Raw genomic sequence first — 21672 nt, 5'->3', positions numbered from 1 at the left:
TTATGAAGTATTGTGTCAGCATATTATTTTCTCAAGAAAGGATACAATAAGAAAATAAAAAATAAAATTTCAAGATTATTTTAATGAACACAATGAGTATAGAATGAAACAAGTAAATATAGGCTAAATTTTTTATCTTACTGATGGGAGATTTCTTTTACTTGATTGTAGTAGAGAAATAATAGCTCAATTTCTGATAGTTAATTTAACTTAAGGATAAACACTGAAAGCAAAAATTTAAACCACTTGACAAAAAATGTTAAGAAAACTTGAGTAATATAAAGATATTAGAAAAATAAATCACAAAAGTGAAAGAAAACATAAATACCAAAAAACAAAATAAGACCAAAGACAGGACTTTATGTAGTTTATTCTTAACATACTTAAGTCAAAAAATTTTCACAGAGGAAAATTAAAAATAAAAACCCACATAAGTAATAGTGAATATTATGTTTTTTGATTATCGAGCAATTTTGAAAGGCTTCCTATGTTTGCAGGATTTCTTACTTATGTGTTCAGCATCCTCAAATTAGAAACCAGAAAAACCATTTTGTCAGCCTCTCTTGCACTTAAGGGATACTTGTGTGATGTAAGTAAATCTGATTACACTCTGGTGCCAGACTGTGGTTCAGAAATGAACTATATAAGAAAGGAGGCTCCGTGAAGAATCCATTGTACTAGCCACACTAGCCAGTTCAATCCTTAAACATTTGGCTCCAGGGGTGAACTGCCTACAGGATTGAATTACTGGCACGGAAGTGTGTTTAGCATCAGATGCAAATGAAGTCTTATCACTGGCAATCATAAAAACTTGAGTATCAAGTGCTCAGTATTAGTGGCAGTCACTGTTCCCTCCTTGGGCTGGTTCTGTGATATGGTTGTGGGCATACTTTCTGGAATCTTAACCTTTAGCCTTTCTCACCATCCCTCTCAAAATTTTGTCAGCTGTTCAAATCTTTATAATAAACTCATTTTCTGCTTAAGCTATCAAAATTAGCTTCCGTTGCTTGCAATCAAAAACCATGACTTGTATAGATTATGACTCCAGAAGTCGTTTTAGAAGACAGAACCTCAGCAAATAGGAAGTGTTTGGAATTGGTTATCTAGTCTCAGTCAGAACAAAATCTCTGAAATCCAGCCAATATGAAAGGCTCTTGGCAAGCAGCGTGAAACAACCTTCTAAATTTCATCAGTGGTCACCTGCAATGAAGTAGTCATGGAAGGCGAGTCTTTGAGGGAACCAGAGCTGCAGCCAGAGAATAATATGCAGGAACATAAAGAATTCAAGGAATATGGAGTGAGTGTTTGATTCTGATGGTACTTGACAACCTAAAAATAATTACAAACCCAAAATCCATTGTTCAAGAGAGAGAAAGAAAGTCATGGAATTTCTCTGCCAAAAAAAATACTTGATTAATTGTGTCCTGGAGCTGAAATACCTAAAACAAAATTCAAATGACCCTGCACTTGCTACTATTTTTCCATTAAATTCACAGCCATGTCAGTTCTCTTGTGTGAAAGTTAGGGCTTTGGGAAGGAATCTGAAGACTTAGATAGGATATTGAAATTGATTGCTCACATACAATATATTCATTTACTCTCCAAAAATGAGAGTAATACCAACCTCCAAAGAGTCTTTGGAAAAGACTCTCTTCAAAAATGTGTTGGTGTAAAAGAGAAATTAAGAAAACAATCCCATTTACAGTTACAACAAAGATAATAAAATACCTAGGAATAAACTTAACCAACGAGGCGAAAGACCTATACTCTGAAAATATAAAACATTGATGAAAGAAATTGAAGACAACACAAACAAATGGAAAGATACTTCATGTTCATGGACCATAATAAAATATAGTTAAATTGTCCATACCACCCAAAGCAATCTACAGATTTAAACCAATCCTTATCAAAACATGAACAGCATTTTTCACAGAGCTAGAACAAACAATCCTAAAATTTGTGTGGAACCACAAAAAACCTCAATGAGCCAAAGCTATCTTGAAAAAGAAAAACAAAGCTGAAGGTATCACACCCCCAGATTTCAATATATACTACAAAGCTATAGTAATCAAAACAGTATTGTACTTGCACAAAAATAGACCCGTAAATCAATGGAACAGAATAGAGAAGTCAGAAATAAAGCCATGATTATATGGTCAATTAATCTTTGACAAAATAGGCAAGAATATGCAATAGAAGTAAGATAGTTTCTTCAACAAATAGTGTTGGAATTAAAAAACAAAGTGTTGGGAAAACTGGACACTTACATGCAAAAGAATGAAACTGGACCACTTTCTTACACAGTACACAAAAAATAAACTCAAAATGGATTAAGTACCTAAATGTGGGAACTGAAACCATAAAAACCCTTGAAGAGAGCATAGGCATAATTTCTTTGACATCGACTATAGCAACATTTTTCTAGATAGGTCTTCTGAGGCAAGGGAAACAAAAGCAAAAATAAAGTATTGGGACTACATCAAAATAAAAAGCTTCTAAACATCACGAGATACAATCAACGAAACTAAATGCAATCTACTGAACGGGACAAGATATTTGCAAATGACATATCTGATAAAGGGTTAGCATCCAAAATATATAGAGAACTTACATGACTCAACACCGGAAAAGACAAATAATCCAATTTTAAAAACGGGCAGAAGACACGTGATAGATCTTTCTCCAAAGAAGACATCCAGATGGCCAACAGACACATGAAAAGATGCTCAATGTCACTCATCATCAGGGAATACAAATGAAAACCATAATGAGGGGTACCTGGGTGACTCAATCAGTTGAGTATCTGATTCTTGATATTGGCTCAGGTCATGATCTCATGGTTTCATAAGTTCAAGCCCCTCATTAGGATTTGTGCTGACAGTGAGGAGCCTGCTTGGGATTCTCTCTCTCTCTCTCTCTCTCTCTCTCTCTCTCTCTCTTTGCCCCTCCTCCACTCGCACTTTTCCTCTCTCTCAAAAGTAAATAGATAAACATTAAAAAAACACAATGAGATATCATCTCACACCTGTCAGAATGGCTAAAATCAAAAGCACAAGAAACAAGTGTTGGGGAAGATATAGAGAAGAAGAACCCTCATGCACTATTGGTGGGATTGCAAATTGGTGCAGCCACTCTGGAAAACATTATGGAGGTCCTTAAAAAATTAAAAAGAGAGCTACCTTATGGTCCAGTATTCACACTACTGAGTATTTACCCAAAGACTATAAAAACACTAATTTGACAAGATATATGGACTCTAATTTTAATTGCAGCATTATTTATAATAGCCAAGTTGTGGAAGGAGACTAAATGTCTATCAGTAGATGAATGGATAAAGAAAAGGTGATACACACACACACACACACACACACACACACACACACACACACACTGGAATATTACTCAGCCATAAAAAGAATGAAATCTTGTCATTTGTAACAATATCGATGGATGTAGAGAGTATAATGCTAAGCAAAATAAGTCAGTGATAGACAACTACCATATGATTGCACTCATATGTGGAATTTAAGAAACAAAACAAAGAAAAAGAAGAGACAAACCAAAACCAGACTCTTAACTATAGAGAACAAACGGATAATTACCAGGGGGAAGAGGGTGGGGGGGATGGATGAAATAGGTGAAGGGGATTAAAAGTACACTTTACTTGGCGAACACTGAGCAATGTACAGAATCATTGAATCACTATATTGTATACCTGACACTAATAACTATACTGTAATTTTTAAAAAGGCATTGGTGAGAGTTGCCCTGTCATCTTTGATGAATGTTCTGGAAACTGTTTTCTGTTGTCTTTGGATGCTATTAGGAGACAGGGTCCTGGAATGGTAGATTCCTCACAGCAGCCCTTAAACGTCAGAGGCATAGACATGGTTGCAGTAACTGGTAAAGGGATAGATGTGGTCATTGGAGAGGTTTAGCTCACGGTGAAATATGGTGGTAGGTAATTGCTACTGATCCCTAGACCTGAAAAAAAAAAAAGAGAAGTCTACCAGGATCCTACTTGATTTTTATAACTTAAAAAAAAAGTCTAGTGAACAGAAATCTGACTTAAGAGGCATAGGTTTCCACTCAAATTTCAAAACTTAGTCTGTTCACAGACTAAAACCTCTGAAAAGAGGGATGGCTTTCTTGAGGAAGGAGCAGTTGCCAATCTCACAAGAATGTATGATACCCTTCTAAGTGTCTTCCAAAATGTCATGTGGCCATTTACCCTAGTAACTATGTTCTGGAAAAACAGAAATCATCACATATTTCGGGCATTGTTGGAAATGGACCTGAACAGACCTAAATCCTTGGGTCCCAGGCATCACTTTTGTCCATCAGTCAGAATTGAGGCTTATGTGGATCAAATGAAAGAAATTTTGATCCAATTCAATTTCTTGGATAGCTCATTGGTGCCTCAAAACCATTATCTGGCTGTTTTCCAACTTCTGTGCATGTAATTGTCACAAATGTACTTAGCAAGTTATAGAATTTCCACAATCCTAAATCTTTGAGTGGCAGATATTATGATACAAGGAACTATGTATAAGCCCCTCAAGTTTCCTCTTTGACCAACATTAAAAAACCAAGAGCAAATTTCTTACCAAGATATCTTGATAAGACAAATGCAAAATGCATGCTAGCAGATGAATTCAATTCCATAAAAACAGAGGGGCTTGCTTCCTTATTAAAATTTCTGAGGTCCAGCAGTCTGAGTCTTGGAGGGAAGTCTGTGCAAAGGTAAAGGACAAGCTGCTATAACTTGGATTTTGGAGGCAACATATATTACAACTGAAAGTGTTATTTATTTATTATTGTTTATTTATGGGCAAGTTACTAGAAAATCCCGTAGCAAAGGAGAAGGAGCTCGCATCCAGTTCTAGACTTATATTTCTCGATTTGATCTTGGAGGAAAATAACCAGCTTTAGAGGCAGATCTTAGAATAGGGAGAGTTTGACAGTTGACGCAGGTTCAAAAGGTGTTAATCCTATGTGTGATCTAAGTATTATGAAACCCAATTTGATTGTGACAAGGAATTTACTTGGCATGGATATTTTAGAATTAGGTTTGTCAATAATTTTTTCTTCACATGTTTTGTCATACACAAAGAGAAAAAAATGTGTGAATCAAATCTCAGGAGCAGGGCCAGGTATGTGAGAGAGGGCTGAAGGATCTCTAACAGTTCCCCTACCATGCCCTCCCCCCCAAACCAAACCAAAACAAACCAAACCCCAAATGCTCATTATGAATGATGAAAGGAGCAGGGATAGCAGGGTGGATTTCTGAATTATTTAGTATATTCTAGAGAAATTGCTAATTTATGGTGGATATAAAATATATTGCTAGGGGCACCTACGTGGCTCAGTCGGTTGACTGTCCGACTCTTGATTTTGGTTCAGGTCATGATCCCAGGGTCGTGGGATCAAGTCCCAAGTTAGGCTCTGGGCTGAGCATGGAGCCTGTTTGGGATTCTCTCTCTCTCCTGTTGCTCTCTCCCCCCAAAAACATTGTTGGATAATAATGGTTTTGAAACCCTATTCTTGGATAAGTTTTCTGCAGAAGTTTCATAAGCCTTGAGTAATAGTTCAGATGAAAGCATTTATCATTATGACACACAGTCAGATTTAATAATTCCTTTTCTTAGCACTGTTTCCTAATCACTTGTATTGTTATGTTCAATTTTATGTCCTATTCATGAATATGCATATAATTTGGCTTCTTATGTCAATCCCTACTTAAATTTGATTCCTTTAATGTCAGGGTTGTGATAATTTGGAAGTGGAATAAAATGAAAGTTACCATTAGTACATACTTATCATAATTTAAAAAATGCAAATATAAAGAACATTGGAAAAATAATAAAAATAAACTACTCATACTTCTTGGAAGATTAAATAGAGGTTAATTTTTCACTGATTATTCCAGAATTTTGAAAAATTAATATTATATACAAATCTAATTCCCTTTGTTATTTTTTAGCCTGTTTCTGCTGTTGAGACAGGTCTAATATGAAAATTTGGGGTGTTATTTCTTACAGACAGGTATCCATATACAATATACTACTATTATGTATACTGGAAAATGGACATGTTCTTTTTAAAATGTAAGTCTATTGCTGGGTTCTGGCTCTGTCTCCCTCACTACCATGATTTTCCATGAATTTACCCAGTAATTTTTCCCTATATTTTGTTTCAGAGATTAATATACATATTTACATTTATATTACTTAATAATTTATACTATATTGTGCTAATATATTGATATACATTTCCTATATATATATATTTCTTAAATATATATATATATATATATATATATATATATATATATATTTCCATGTGTTACGTTAGCTTTGGTTGCAAACTAACTTTTAGCAAGTTTGGCTTTATCCACCAGTTTGTGTGGCTTGAGCTGTGAGTAGGTGCCTCCATAGGAATTTGATAATTTTCCCCCCATATTCCAAAGCCACCAATTCATGGAGTGGCCAGCCATTCAAGTATTATGAGTTTTTGGTGGGTTCTCAAGTAGCATAGTTCCAAAGCCATTGCTTTTCTGTTCCTACATGAACATAAAAACCCAAGTCCGTAGATTAAGAGTACTGATGCTATCTCCCTGAGTATCTCCAGTATTATTTCACACACACACACACACACACACACACACACACACTCACACTCACACACTGGTGTTCAGAACTCTCTTGAGTTTTTAGTTTTTGAAATTCATCCCTACTGTTTTATCAAGTTATTCTATGTATTGAGAAATGAACTTGTTATATTTCCTCCAGCTTTTCTAAATGTTTATATTAGAAACTTGTTTTTATACAATCATCTACCAGTTTGGTGTTTCTCCTGATTATGAAACAAGGATTGGGAAGGATAATTTGCTTAAAAATGTCTTTGTAATCTGGTGAGCAAACCAGTTTTGGCACTTGAAAATAAGCACATTTGTTGTACTAATTAGAAATCATTTTTATTATTCTTATTCACTGAAACAGATTGTTAGGACAATTTTTGGTCTGGTTTGAGTTACTGCATATACTTGAAAGAAAAAAAAAGATGAAAGAAGCAAAGCAAGGCAAAATAAATATTCCACAATTCAGATTTATCATCTGACAAAATTGGTGAAGATACACAGAGTTATGTTTATACTTAGAAAATAACTTTAAAATAATTTAAACTTCAACACTTGGCAATATTAACACTTATCTAGGGCTAAAGTTTTTCTAATGCTGCCTTCCACCAGCAATGAACAACACAGGAAATGTTCTTTGCAATCATAGCAGCATTTTGAGTATAGGATCTAATTTTGTGGAGCTCTATATCTTTTGTCCTTTACCATGTGTAGAGCCAAGACTTTTTTTTATGGGTTGAAATACTAAGTAACATTGGAACGAAAAGAGATGGTTAAAACAGGAATAAAGCTTTTTGATTACAACAAGGCATTTTGAAACCTTTATTGTTGCAGAATTTTAAGCCATGTCTAACAGACTATCCTGAAATTGATGTGCAGATTTCACATTGCTTGATGAAATTTTCACCAAATGGGCTTTTCCCTGACAGTCACGACAGAAGTCGTTTTGTGATCCAGTAGCAAGCATCATTAGTGGAGACGGTGGAGACTCCTGAGTTTTTAATGCATTCTGGGAAACCGCCACAACTTGGCAAGGTCTCTCTGTGGTTGCTTTATAGTGCAGAGCCTCACTCTGTGTAGTAAAAATAAAACCAAATTCATTTGGGCACAGTCTTTTTGTTGCTTTATTTAATTTTCACTTTGGCATATGGCCCTTAAAGCTTTAATAGGGCAGATGTGGCTTTGGAAGAATTTCCTAATCCAACTTGGTTAATGACTTTCATGGTAGAAGCCAGCTCAGCAGTTTTCTCTCAGTCCATATTTAGTTCCTCTTCTCACTGATTTTTCCTATGGTGGAAAACCTCTCCATGGGGCCACCGATTATCAGTAGCGGTTTTCCTGAATTTTGAAGTAACTGCCCTCAGGTTTGGGGGATGCAAAGGCACAGGCAGAGTAAATGCTACTAACACTGAGCTATTGATTCCTGCCGGGGAGAGGCAAGTTGGCACTCCTTTCGTGGTCCTCAGCGTGATGCCTCCAGATTGCTCTGAGGGATAGAGGGTTAATCACATGGGTTAGCATTTGGGGAAATTCTACATGAATTAGAGTTTTTGATGATTATTGGCATTCCTGATGTCAGTGCAGGGCTGTGGAGCCGGGCAGTCTGTCCTTCATATCCTGAGGAACAGAAAAGAATGTTCTAGATTTCTCTGACTCTGTTTCCTGACAGTAATGTATATTAATGCCCACCTCACAGAATTTTGTGAGGATTCAGCGGCAGGAAGTTGTATTTGCCAAACTTGTTATTCACATGCCGTTTGAGCACATTTTAATGTTATATCTGGGTTCTGTCTGTATCATTATTTACTTAAAATGTTTTAACAATCAGCTATCCCCCAACTTTTTAAAATTTATTGCTCCTTTGGCCTCATTCCAAGCGATATCTGCAAAAATTTGATGCGCTGGTTATATATATTTTTATTACACATCAAAATAAATGTAAAACTGTCTCTTGCACATTTTGGACAACACTGATATTATGCTCACATAATACTTAATATGATAGCTTCAATTGCACTAGTTGTATCTCCCATTAGACTGCAAGTTACACGACAATAGGGACTTTTATTCAATTTATTTATTCTGATGTCCTTGATGCCTAGCATAATATCTGGCATATGGGGAGACCTCAAATTGTCTGAAAATTGTTTGAGGGTTTCTTGTTTACTTGGAGGAGGAGACAGATGTGGGAAAGGGACTATTCCTTCTCTCCATAGGAGTACCTGCATTCAAACTCAGCATCCCACAGGACCGGGGATGTCTTCCCTCTGACAGAAGGGCTGTGCTTGAACCTAACTTCTCCTGAGCTCCAAGAGCTGGATGATTGACTTTCTGCTATAACTGCAGAAAAGTCTAGAACTTAATCTAGTGTGACTGCCTCCCCAGTATTCTGATTACTACCATACCCTTGCTTTTGCTTTTATCTCTTTTCTCCCATACCCCTGCCTCTCCTTTTCTTTCAAACATACACACACACACACACACACACACACACACACACACACACTGACAAGGTTGTTTGCATGTTTACCTTATAAGAAGGGAGATCAGCGTGATGGCAGGAGTTCTTCCCTGGAAGCTTCACCCATGGTCGGTCCAGGCATATGTGCCTGCGGGGTGATGAAAGGGTGGGGTCCCTGCCTTCCATGCTTGGCTTGCACATGTCCTCAGTGAAACCCTTTCCTTAATCTGTACTAAATGACCTTGTGGAAATCTTCTCAAGCTCTCCTTCATGACAGTTGGCAAAATAAAAAGGGACATTCTGCATAACCGAAGGATGGCAGCATATATATATGTAACCTGATGTTCAGTGAAACAAAACTTTCTAAAATCAGAACATATCCTTACATGGTGTCCAATTCCTAGCACATAGTAACTACACAATAAATATTTGTTGGCCACATGATGAATGTGTAAATGAATACTTGCAGACAGTGAAAGAATAAATGGCTGAAAAAACTTTCAACCAGTTGTTTTTTCATGGTTAGTAGAGTACAATGAATAAAGCCCAGAAGAGTGGTAAACTAGAACTTAATTTAGCTGGCACTTTTAGGAGATGACTTATTCTAGATAACCACATTTCCTGAATAAGTGAAACTTTGCCTTCAAAGTATACATTTGCTTCTTGAATAAGCTCTCTTTAAAAAGCCCTAGTTCTCTGCCTTATTAAATTGAATATATTGTATATAATTTAACAGTTCCCTCAATATTTATTAGTGAAAACTGTATTTTAAAAATAATTAAAATTAGGTATGGATCTAGAAATTTCAGGAGTCTTCTTTTGTGCAATTTTTGCTTGGCTGAAAAAGAACATGTGTAACCAAAGGATACTGACACAAAGCATGGTCCTCGGTAGGAGTCTATTCTTTATCTCCACAATGCTTACCTTACAGGGATATTTCTTTACGGAAAGGAATTTGGAAAGGTTGTATACTATACTTAGTTAATCACGTATTTGTTTTAGTGTTTGTGCATTAGCTTGAGTTTTGACTCCATCTCAGTTTTCATCTACAGAACAGGAAAAACCTGATTTTCTTCTTATTAGAAATTCTTTTGGTGACTTTGTAGGCATAACATCCAGTTAGGGATGTGTACAAGAAGATTCATCGGAGTAGACTTTTATAGTTAATGTTTATTGAACACATGCAATTGCCAGCCACAATGCTTCAGAAAACATTTAGAAAGCAAATGTTTCTAACATTTAAACTTTACATTGCAGCTATATGAAATGAGAGGCATCATCACCATTTTGTAGATGAAAACTGATGCACAGCGTGGCTTAGTAACACTCTAGGAAAGTTGTCTGTTGACCTTTCTTGCTGACCCACTTTTCTCCACACTGGACATCTATCTTCCTTCAATCCCCTACGTTATCAGTGACATGAAGGCATTGTTTGGAGGTAATCAGGTCTAGGGATTACCAATGGGAAGCATAGCATGGTACCAGAAACAGCTTTAATGTCAGCGTGAAATTTTACCGTGATGAGAAAATTATCCTACACCTTGGGAAATTTCTTGCTGGTATGTCCTCAGTAGAGCCCCAGTGCATGTCCTGTGTTCTAACTGCAGAGCCAGAGCAGTTCTGCCCTGTGGAGCCTCTTCACTCCCAAGCCCCACCTCCTGTCCCCTTGGCAACCAGGCAAAAACAAAATTCCTTTCACTTTACTATGCAAGGCAGCTCACCTTTCTTTTTGAAATTTCCTCTTGTTTCAGACCATGAATGGATTATTATTTTTCAAGTCCAGAGACTTTTCCAGGTATTTTCCTAAATAAAAAGCCATCTTCACTGGTATATGGAAATAGCCCTGGGTATTAGGTTTTTGTTTGTTTGTTTCAAATATTGATAGTTTTCTTCTCCACTACATCTATTAATATCAAAAATTGAAAATAACTTGATAATAGGAAACTGGCAAATGCAAGATATGACCATACGATGAATTTTAGGTTTAATTTCACAGGAAAATGTTCGCTAATATTTAAGTGAAAAAACATACTCTAAAACACGATGTGCCCTTTGAACACCCCCTCCCTTTTGTTTGTTTAAAGAATTACTCAGGAACTATATATAAATACCATGTATTGTCTGCCATAGACTATTACACAGAGATCCCTTCTGGGTCTATTGTGGTGTGTGTGATCCTTTGCTCTTACTCAAATTCTCTTAACTGCTGTGCTTCCCTGACACCACCTTTACTAACAACTAATAATTACCAAGAACTTACTCTGTGCCAAATGCAGTTCTATGCACTTCACAGGACTGAGTTCATTTAAACTCATTCAAAACCCTAGATGAGGCATGTACTTCTATTATTCCTACTTTATAACTGAGTAAACTGAGGCACAGAGAAGTTAAGTACGTGGTTCAATTCATAAAGCAGTTCAGTGGGAGAGCCAGATTTGAGCCCAGAAAGTCTGTTTCTGGGCCCTACATTCACATCTACTAAGCTTGTGTAGCTCTTTCCTTTCTTGTTCTCAAATATCATTTCTTCCTACATCAGTTGGTCCTGCTTTGATCAACCATTGCCATTTCTAATGTGTTCCTCTGTTTGTTAGGGTAGAATGGGAATGCTTGGCCTAAACATAATCTAACATATTGAATCAGTGACCTTCATTTTAGGTACCATATTAAATCAATAGTTTCTGGCCAAATGAATGTCTATAATAGCTCCCCTGCCCTCCCATATGGAAAGGGAATAAGTCTTTCCTTGTCATTTAAAGATCTCTTCTTGTTTAATCTAATAGTTGAGTGGCTGGAAGTCTGACTGTCAGATAATTGCTGTGCTCTGGTGACTATATACTTAATACTCTTTTCTGGTCAACCCTTTACTGTCTATGGTAGAACTCAGAGATAAGGGGGTTAATGGAGCATCTGGTGCCTCCAGTGATAAACTTGGAGAAGCACCAGGCCTGTAAATAATAGATTGTGGGTGGAATGTTTTTTTATTTATGTCTGGAGAGTTTCTGAGGTGAGGAATGATGGACGGGGGATTCCCATGCAGCCTGGTGACACAGATAGCACACTTGACAACCAGCAGAACACTGATCTGTTTCAGCGAGGCCCTAGATAGGAACCTAGGGGTGCCCATGCCACCCAGTTGTTTGCGTCCTCAACAGGAGAAGGGAGCAGCCCAGCTGGCAAGAGAACAGTGGGCTTCCCAGGACTTTGTTATGAGGTTATGTTTTCATCCTGTTCCAATCTCTGCTTGGCTGGATAGGAGTTTCTCTTCTGTAAGGGCACATCATAAATGTGTCACCATGCAAATTCTCTGTAAGAACCGATAATTCTTCATATCTGCCTTCAAACGCTTTAGTAATCAATTTCCCTGAACTTTCCTGCTGAAGGTTTCTTTTCTTTTCTTTTCTTTTCTTTTCTTTTTTCTTTTCTTTTCTTTTCTTTCCTTTCTTTTTTTTTTTTTTTTATGTATTAAGAGAGATCAAAGGCAGCTGCACAAGTGAAGGTGTAAGAGGGGGGCAGTCTCCCTGAGTTCCAGTAGATAAGATCATGTGTGTTGTTTCACCCTAGTTTCCAGAAAGAAAATAAATGATAAGAACTAAACCGAAACCCCTTGAGCTTGCTTGTACATGAACTGATTTTCCTTGCAGATCTGTCTGCTTTCTGTGGCTGGAGGAGGAGAGGAGGCCTGGGAGGGTGGTGCGAGATGACTGAAGAGCAAACGCCTTTGCCCTGAATTTATTATGTAGTCTCCCCGGTCGTGTGATGGTGGAATTCTCTCTCCTCACCCCTCACCTTTCCTCCACTTCCTACCTTACACAACATTATGAGGTGGCCTCTAAATGAGCATGTGTGAAAATTGCAATGTAAGGCCATCACATAATCTCCCTTTAAAAATTATGGGTTCATCTTGATATGTAAGAATTGCCTTGAGCTCTGGCAAGATACCATCCTTTGGGGGTTAGAATAGCTGCCCTGTGGCCCTTTGACTGGGTTGCTTTTGTTATCACAGTACGCCAACCTAGATTTGCCCTGTCACACAAATGTGCTGTCAGCAGCTTAGTTTTGACAGTTTTAGTTATGTGTCTCCTTGTAGCATATTGTCACACATACACTGACAAGAAGAGATGTAGTGTGCTAAATATAAATCCTCCAGGAAAAGGAGAGAAGTAGCTCTTGGGACAAAATCTAAAAATTATTTTTGAGTTAATTTGTTTTGTGTTGGATTAAGAATCATTTCTAAGTGATAGAAAAGGATTTTTTAAATATCTGGTTTATAAGAAATGAAACATTTTGAACAGAAAACTAATGAACGATTTTAAAACATTAAATGACAATCCTTTAATTGTGTATATATTTACCATAAAATGTTAGTGAAAATATGGATATGTTAACACCAACTTCACTTATGGCAATGAAAGTTTACACATGCTCTGCTCTATCAGAGGAAATGACTTGTCTGGGTAGCTATGTTTGTTTATACTCTCTGGTGGTGTATGACTCCAGAAAGATTAAGAACCTAGTGTGACGCCAGTATGGATAGATGTTGGTCATCTGGCACACCAGAAGGGGAGGCCAGTTACCTTGGAGACATTTGATCTCAAGCACAGATTCATAAAGGATACAATACATATTTAAAAGGCAGGTTTCAGCTGGCTAGCTCAGTTGGTAGAACAGGAAGCTAGCTAGCTATTCAGCTCTTGATTGAATTGATGTCAGGATCCCAACAAAAGAAAAGCAGCAACATCAGGTTTCAGTTCTTAAGCCTACCGTATATTTTCTTCACCTCCATTCACCCCAATCCCAGCTTGACTTTTCTCATTTTATTCCTTCTCTTTAGACTTTTTTTTTTAAATTTCAGAAGCACTTGAAATGACAAAAGCTTAGCCTTATGAGTGAAATGTGCATTATCTGATATATCTTCAATCCAAACCCCCTAACTTAGCTTTCCAAATAGATCACACTTCTAAAAAATTCTAAAAAAAAAATCAAGATTTTCCTGATTGGCTTTTCACTCTTTTTCAAACAGAAGATGACTCTTTAGGCATCTGTCCCTTTTTGATCAGATTGTCCCTTTGGTCTGGGAGTCTGGGATGTCTTGTTATCCTTATGGTTTTTCTCAATGTATTCTTCCTTTGGGCCAAATTTAATAGCATTCCCTCTTTTGTCCCCTCCACAAAACAGCTACTTGTCCTCTATCTTATCATGCAAATGTTCCTGTGTTCCTAGAGTTTATTTCCTTCTTCCTTATGCTCTTGTTAGCTGACTTCATGTCTATCTTTTCCACTGACTGTAAATTCCTCAAGTGCAAGAGATTTTTGTTCTTCACTTCTGTTTCCTGTGTAGGGAGTAAATGCTCAGTAATTGTTAATACGGATAAAAGATCATGAGCCAGGCCCAACCGCATGGAAGCATATGGTATTGTTAATCTTGTAGGAAAGAAAGAGTCTAGTAGCTTCTTGTCTGAGTGATGGTTCATCTCATGGTGCCTCCACATCTCTGGCTGATTCATCAGTGAAGGGGATGAACCTGAAAATAGTATTCTCCTCTCGTGGTTGACTTCAGTATTACATTTTTATTATTTTACTCAAGAGTAATTTGGGGACATTTGCCATAAAAGAGTACAGATAAAATGAAACAAAACAACAGAACAATAAAAATTAAACTAAAAAAAACAACAAAGAAACATGAAAAGCAAATGAAACATTAAGAGCCAGATAATAAAAGTGGGCAAGAGAAAAGAAAGCTAGACAGTGCAGCTTAATTAAGGCAATCTCTTATACATTCATTCTAAGGGAACACTGCACAGCGTCTCTGACATAATTAAACCAGTGTTTGTTAAGACTCTTCTTTGAGGGACTAGGTAATTAGCATAATCAATCAGATGATTAACATAATTAATTATCATATTCCACAGCATTAATAAAATCAGTTGGGCTTAAATTGGATTTAAGCATTAATAAAATCAGTTGGATTAATAAAATCAGGTCCTGTGTAGGAAACAAACACCGAGGTCTCTACTAAGTACCTTGAGCAGAGATACGCTGCCAGACTTGGGCTCTGCCACTGGATCATCTGCTCTAGGACTGATGGTATTAAATTTGGGTGGAAAGGAGGACTTAAGCAATGGGTCTGCGATCAGGTGCTCAGTAATCCTTTGGTAGCCACCTCCAGATATATAAAAATATCTCAGTGGCATTCCATACACCTACTGCCACCAGTAAGAACAAGAAGTCACAGAGTGAGAGGTTAGACTTGTAAACCACTGACAGATACATGGAACAAAAGGTTCCCTTAACTCTGTCCAGTCCTAGCCAGTTTAAGTAAACGGCAGGATGAAGGTGGAACGTGTTTAAAAGGAACCAATGGAATGTCACCAAATGGAAGGACTCATGGTAGACCCAGAACTGAAATGTGAGAGACAGAGGTCCTGTTTCTCCGTGCCTGTCTGCTTCACCTTCTAGCCACTTTCAGGTCTCTTTTCCCTGCTTCTTCATGCAAAAACTACAAATACCAACATGAGGCACATCTCCTCAGTCCCTACATGTAGATGTTCTTAAAGATTCAGTGTCATCAGATAAGTGATTAGAGTTCCTGAGTCCTAACTCTAACCCCATAGGAGGGCGGATCTCATTAATCCAGCCTGGGTCAGTATCTACGTAATTGAACAATGTAGGCAAAAGAGGCAGAGTCCTAGAGGTTGACTGCTGGGAGGGGTGTTAGAGAAAGGGCGCAGAGTCTGGGAAGCATTTACAAAGATCTCATTTAATGAATGTAAGTAAGACTGACCGCATTTGCGGTTAAGTGAATACCCTTTCGGAGCTTTTGTCCACTGCAAGGAAGGAAAACCAGAGCATTCAGGAATCAGCTTTTAACTCCTCTTTGACTATGGGGGAGGGATATTTTGTACCTTAATGAAGACTGTGCCTGATCATAAGTGACATTACTTAGAAGTACTGAGTCTCAGTCACTCCTGTAGAAAGCCAGAGAGTGAAGTTCAACCATCCTTGTGAAATTGAAAAGCATGAATAATTACTTCCATAATTGTTTCTGCACATTTATCTGGACAAAAGCAGTATCTGAGGACAACAATTAATGATTTTAATAACAGTTGTCACTTCTTGCTGTGGACATTAGTTGGTATTTGGCCTTCAGCTATGACATTGTACTCTCAGCCACTGTAATCACTTCAAAAAAACCCAAAACGTGTAGACCAAGACACGAACGATATCAGTTCTCTTTGAACCCTCAGAAATGATGATAGTTGTGGTGACAGTAGCAATTGGCAGCAGTGACTTCCTTTTCTGCTCCACTCCTTCAGGGCCTCCCAGCAGACTGTTGTCTTCCTTTGTTTCCTTTGGCTCCTTGCCTCTTCCTCTCCCGAAAGGCACCTGTTCTGTTTTTTTCACACTCCTGTAGAGTACTGCATGACTCCACAGTTAACCTCCATACTTTCAGTCAGAACAGGGAGCTATGCTTTATGCTTTATACTTTAAAAAGGAAACGTAGACCTTTCTGGAAATGATTAAAATATAACTTGCGTTTCTGAGTCAGACCAACCTCCAGCAAGCACATTTTAAGAATTACTCTTCAATATATTTCTTATTTTATTTTTTCTTTTATTAAAAAAATTTTTTTTTAACGTTTATTTATTTTTGAGACAGAGAGAGACAGAGCATGAACGGGGAGGGGCAGGGAGAGAGGGAGACACAGAATCGGAAGCAGGCTCCAGGCTCTGGGCCATCAGCCCAGAGCCCGACGCGGGGCTCGAACTCACAGACCGTGAGATTGTGACCTGAGCCGAAGGCGGACGCTTAACTGACTGAGCCACCCAGGCGCCCCTTCTTTTGTTTTTTTAAGTGATGATTTTTTTTTTTACATTATACTGTGACTTTCTTTATTATACTTTAGTTCTGATGACAGTGCTACCAAAATAATAACAGTGTCTGCTCCCGTAATTTAACAGAGTGAAACCTACCACCATCCATTCTGAAGCATTAATAAAAAGCTCTGTGCTAAGTGAGCTTCAGTGCATTTGGAAGAAAAGGCTAGACATCAGGTGTGAAAAGGTTACCTCAAAGCAAACTATGTATTATGACAATTTGAGAATCTAATAGTTATATATTTGCCTTTTTTGTGTTTCTGTTGTTTTAGAAAACATAATGAACCTTTATTATTCTGTTCCTTGTTCCGTTTCCAATCTAATTTCAAGTAGCTACATGACAAGAACCTTTTCATATTTCTTTTATATTACCTCAGCTGAGCACAAAGCAGGTGTTCAATAAATGTTTGTTGATTGATCTATATGAACAAATAAATATCCGTGTAAAAAGTTTTCTCAAGTTTTTAATAATATTTATAAAACCTCAGTGTAGGATAGAATATAGTTTTTTCCTTTTCCTGTTTCCCTTTCCTTCCTAAATAATTCAGATAAGGTTGAGAAAGGTGTCAATGTCATTGGAAATGGGGAGCCTTGGTGGCCTAGAGTGGGCTAGCAGTCAGAGGTCTCACATGGTAAGAAGAGCTTCTGCATAGAAGGGTGGCCCAGCATGATTAGTCAGAATCTATAAAGAAATCCCATGGATGGGTGGCTTTCCACAGGATGTCAGAGTCTGAGCAAGCTGAGGGTGTTTCTGTGTGGGGGTTTGTGTGTGTGTAGGGGGAAGGTGTGGGGTGGCTGGCATGGGAGGTGAGAACCCAGTTTGGGGTGAGGAGAATATCCAAGCTGGCTTCGAGTTCCTGGAAGGGGAGTGAGTGGTGGCAGAGACAGAATATTGGCTATATAGAGAGGAATTGATTAAATAAATACATATACTAAAGATAATGGGAATCAGTTTCCCATGGTTGGAAAAGGTGTTATAAATATAGCAAGAGAGAAAACTAGAATGAACCCTGTGGATTGGATTCAACTATTGATGTGAATTTATGGCTTTCAATATAGATTGGGGGAGATAAAGAACTATAAAAATAAATATAGTTACGTATAAACGCTCTGAACATTGATATATATGTGTATCTATGAATGTGTTAAGTGCATATATACATATATTCCCTAGGTCTGTCTGCTGAGAGTACTCTGGAGCAACCATTCTCCACAAAAATGATTCAGGGATCTTTGACAAATGCTACTTTCAGGCTTGAGACAGGGGAAGTTTGATAAGCCCGTCATCTTATGGTAGACCAAAGAACTCTAACACTTTCTTGAAGGGGTTCCCACTGGCCAAACTAAGTTCAATTTGAGTATCAAAGTAATCTGTAGATTATAATCCATTGATAAAATAGGAAACCAGGAGTCCGTGATGATACAAACAAATAAATGAATAGACTAAAAGCTTGATAAGAAACAGGATATTTAAATTATTTCAAAGTATCCTTTCACAAAATAGTTACCAAGCAATCTTTTTTTGGAGAAACATGACAGATCCCATGTTAATCAAGTGATCAAAGTGAATATCATTATCAAAGGGACAAATTGAAATTATGTCCCAATTCTTATATGTTAGAAGAATAAGCAAATAAATAATAAAGTAGGAAGAAGGAATTAATACATATGAAATTTGAAATATATACAGAATAAAAGTCTTATCAGTAAATAAAAGCAATAGATGGAAAAATTAATAAATATTTGCTAAGTTTGATTAAGGGGGAAAATAACATGATTACTAAAATAGCAACAGAATATAAGATATAGGGCTATTAACTAGAGCTGTGGATGTGAATAAATTTGAATAAAATACTATTTACAGATTTGGATCAATAAATTTGTGATTCTAGGAGAAAAACTTATTTTTCTAAGAAAATGTAAGTTAATAGCAGTGACTCAAAAAGAAGTAGAAAATTTAAAACCATCAATAACTGCAGAAGAAATTGAAAATGTAGTCAAAAATTTCTCTCTAAAGAAAAACTAATGCCAGATGGCTTACTATAAGTTTCTTAGAAATTTTAAAGGAATTGCTGATTCTCATGTTTTAGAAATTCTTCCAGATGATTCAAAAAGGTGGAAAGCTACCTAATTACTCTTCTAAGGGTAGATTTAGAGTGATACCAAAACAGTATGATTTTAACAAAAAGAAAAACTTCTAGTAGTATTCTAATTATAAATATAGATGCAAAGCATTCTAATTATAAATATAGATGCAAAAGTCAAAATAAGTTATTAACAAGGAAATTGCAGCAGAGTATTGAAGGTATGAGTAAGTAGGGATTATATCAGGAATTCAGATTTTTCATCGGGAAATCTAATGTGATTCTCTATAGAAACAGATTAAAGTGGCTGGAAATACCATGTAATTATCTCAATTGATGCACTTGAAAAACATTTAATAAAATCTAACACCAGTTAATTTTAAAAACTCTTTACTTGGAACAGAAGGGAAGTTTCTTAATGTGTTGATAGGTACCCATGGGCTATCTATAGCAAGCATCACAGAAAATGGTGTCACTTTTAAAGCATTCTTTTTTTTTAATGTTTATTTTTATTTTTGAGATAGAGAGACAGACAGACAGAGAGAGACAGAGAGACAGAGCATGAGGAGGGGAGGGGCAGAGAGAGAGGGAGACACAGAATCCAAAGCAGGCTCCAGTCTCTGAGCTGTCAGCACAGAGCCCGACACGGGGCTCAAACCCACAAACCAGGAGATCATGACCTGAGCCAAAGGCAGATGCTTAACTGACTGAGTCACCCAGGGAACCCCTTTTTTTTATTTTTTAAAACATTTTTTACAGAGAGAGAGAGAGAAAGAGTGAGTGAGCTGAGGGAGGGGCAGAGGGCAAGAGAGAGAGAATCTTAAGCAGGCTCCACACTCAACGCAGAGTCTGACATGGGGCTGGATTCCATGACCCTGGGATCATGACCTGAGCTGAAATAAAGAGTTGGACACTCAAGCAACTGAGCCACTCAGGCGCCCCACTTTTGAAGCATATTTTTAGTGAGGAAGAAGGTGAAGATGCTATTACTGCACCTTTTCAACACTGTGCTTGAGAACTAAGCCCAAGCAGTAAATTTGATTTAAAAACAAAAACAAACAAACAAAAAAAACACAAAAAGAAGTAGAATGAGAACTATGAGGCAAATGTCATTATATGTAAAATAATCTAAAATAGAAACTAATCTAAAATAGAAAAACCATGAATTTACAGCAAGTGTTTAAGACCATTAATGATTTAACAGACTTAAACCATTATTAGAAAGAAAAGATCTAGGCTGTGGGAAGGGCCACTGTGAATGACACCACTCTCGTTTTTGTCCCTTTTTGACCAGATGACAAAATTAGCTTTACACTGAAAAGTATTATTAAGTATCTGTATTGTGTTAACCCAAGTGGTGTTCATAAGAAATTACTTCACTGTCTTTAGAAATGAAGCTTCTATCGGTTTATGTCATTATTTGGAAAACGTTTCAAGATAGAAAATAGAGTTGGACTGAGATCCAATAAGCGTGTTGTCCCCCCAAAATATCCATTTTCAAATGTTTACTTCCCTTTTCATCTGTTTATGGAAAATCATCACAAAAGCAGATTCGCATATTCGAATACATACAAACTCATATTCTATATTTGCTGTGGAGTTCCATTTTCTTTTTATTTGTATGACCTTCTGAGATGTCGAAATTATTATTGTCATCATTACTTGCATGCTTCATTGAACCCTTTTTGAATCATTGATCTAAATTTTCAAATAGGAGCATTAACTCAGCATGGTACTCACAATAGAGAATATTAAATTCACAATTATAAAAAATATACCACAAATGGTAGAATAATTCATCAGCAGAGACAAAAATACATTCTGTTAACCGAAGAATAGGCAAGAAGAATTGATAAACACACTTAGGATGCCTACAACAACTTTCAGAAGGTGATGATCATTATACATGTAACAAGATTTCTGCAAAAATCAAATCATTTCACATCATAAGTTTATGGAATGCCTGTCAGTGTAATTGTTCTGTTGCTTTCTCTTCTAAAGCTTCCGTGTTATCTGAAGACCACTTAATTGATCACCAGATGTCTGGAAACCTCACTTCAGGAAACCCTGCTCCACATATTTGAGGAATGGAAATTGATGCAACATCTGGGTTAAAATTATACAGAAGTGTAATAGTTAAGATATGTTTCTCACCTCTACCCTGTTTTCATGCTTTTACTTCTATTGGTGGAGAGGCTCAAAGCCATTCCCTGGTACTAAGCCTAGACCCGATACTTTCTTCTCCACATTTGAGAACGCTTTATTAATTGTTTGAAAGCTTCCATAGTGATCATGGTGCTCTAGAAGTCATTGGCGGTGGGACAACAGAACCTCATAGAACTTTTTCCCCAATAAAATCATCTTTTAAAACTGCCTGTATCTTGTCTGTTTTCAAAAGAAACACATTAGTCTTCAGCTTAAAGAACATTTTCCGAAAATGTATTCCAAAGTATTAAATCTACCTTTTTTTGTGTTATTACAATAGCCAAGAAATAAATCTGAGTTTATTTAGTATAAACTTGGTGCTTTTAGACAAAGCAAACAACTTCAAATTGCTTAGGAAAATATTCAAACTTGATGGAGCCTTCAGACATTGATTTAAGCATGTGGCTTT

The 21672-nt window shown here is 36.9% G+C and overlaps 1 long non-coding RNA gene across 1 annotated transcript in view; it reads left to right on the top strand.

Moving 5' to 3' along the window:
- Positions 1-21431, top strand: part of LOC122198714 — a 47775-nt gene extending 26344 nt beyond the window's left edge. Inside the window, exon 2 of the long non-coding RNA XR_006193114.1 lies at positions 21060-21431. This is a non-coding gene — a long non-coding RNA (uncharacterized LOC122198714). The remainder of the gene's footprint in view (positions 1-21059) is intronic.
- Positions 21432-21672: the final 241 nt, after the last annotated feature.

Source organism: Panthera leo, chromosome C2 (genome assembly GCF_018350215.1).
Source record: "Panthera leo isolate Ple1 chromosome C2, P.leo_Ple1_pat1.1, whole genome shotgun sequence".
NCBI lineage: Eukaryota > Metazoa > Chordata > Mammalia > Carnivora > Felidae > Panthera > Panthera leo.
The sequence above is the reverse complement of the archived record's forward strand: the minus strand, read 5'-3'. Positions and strand labels throughout refer to the sequence as shown.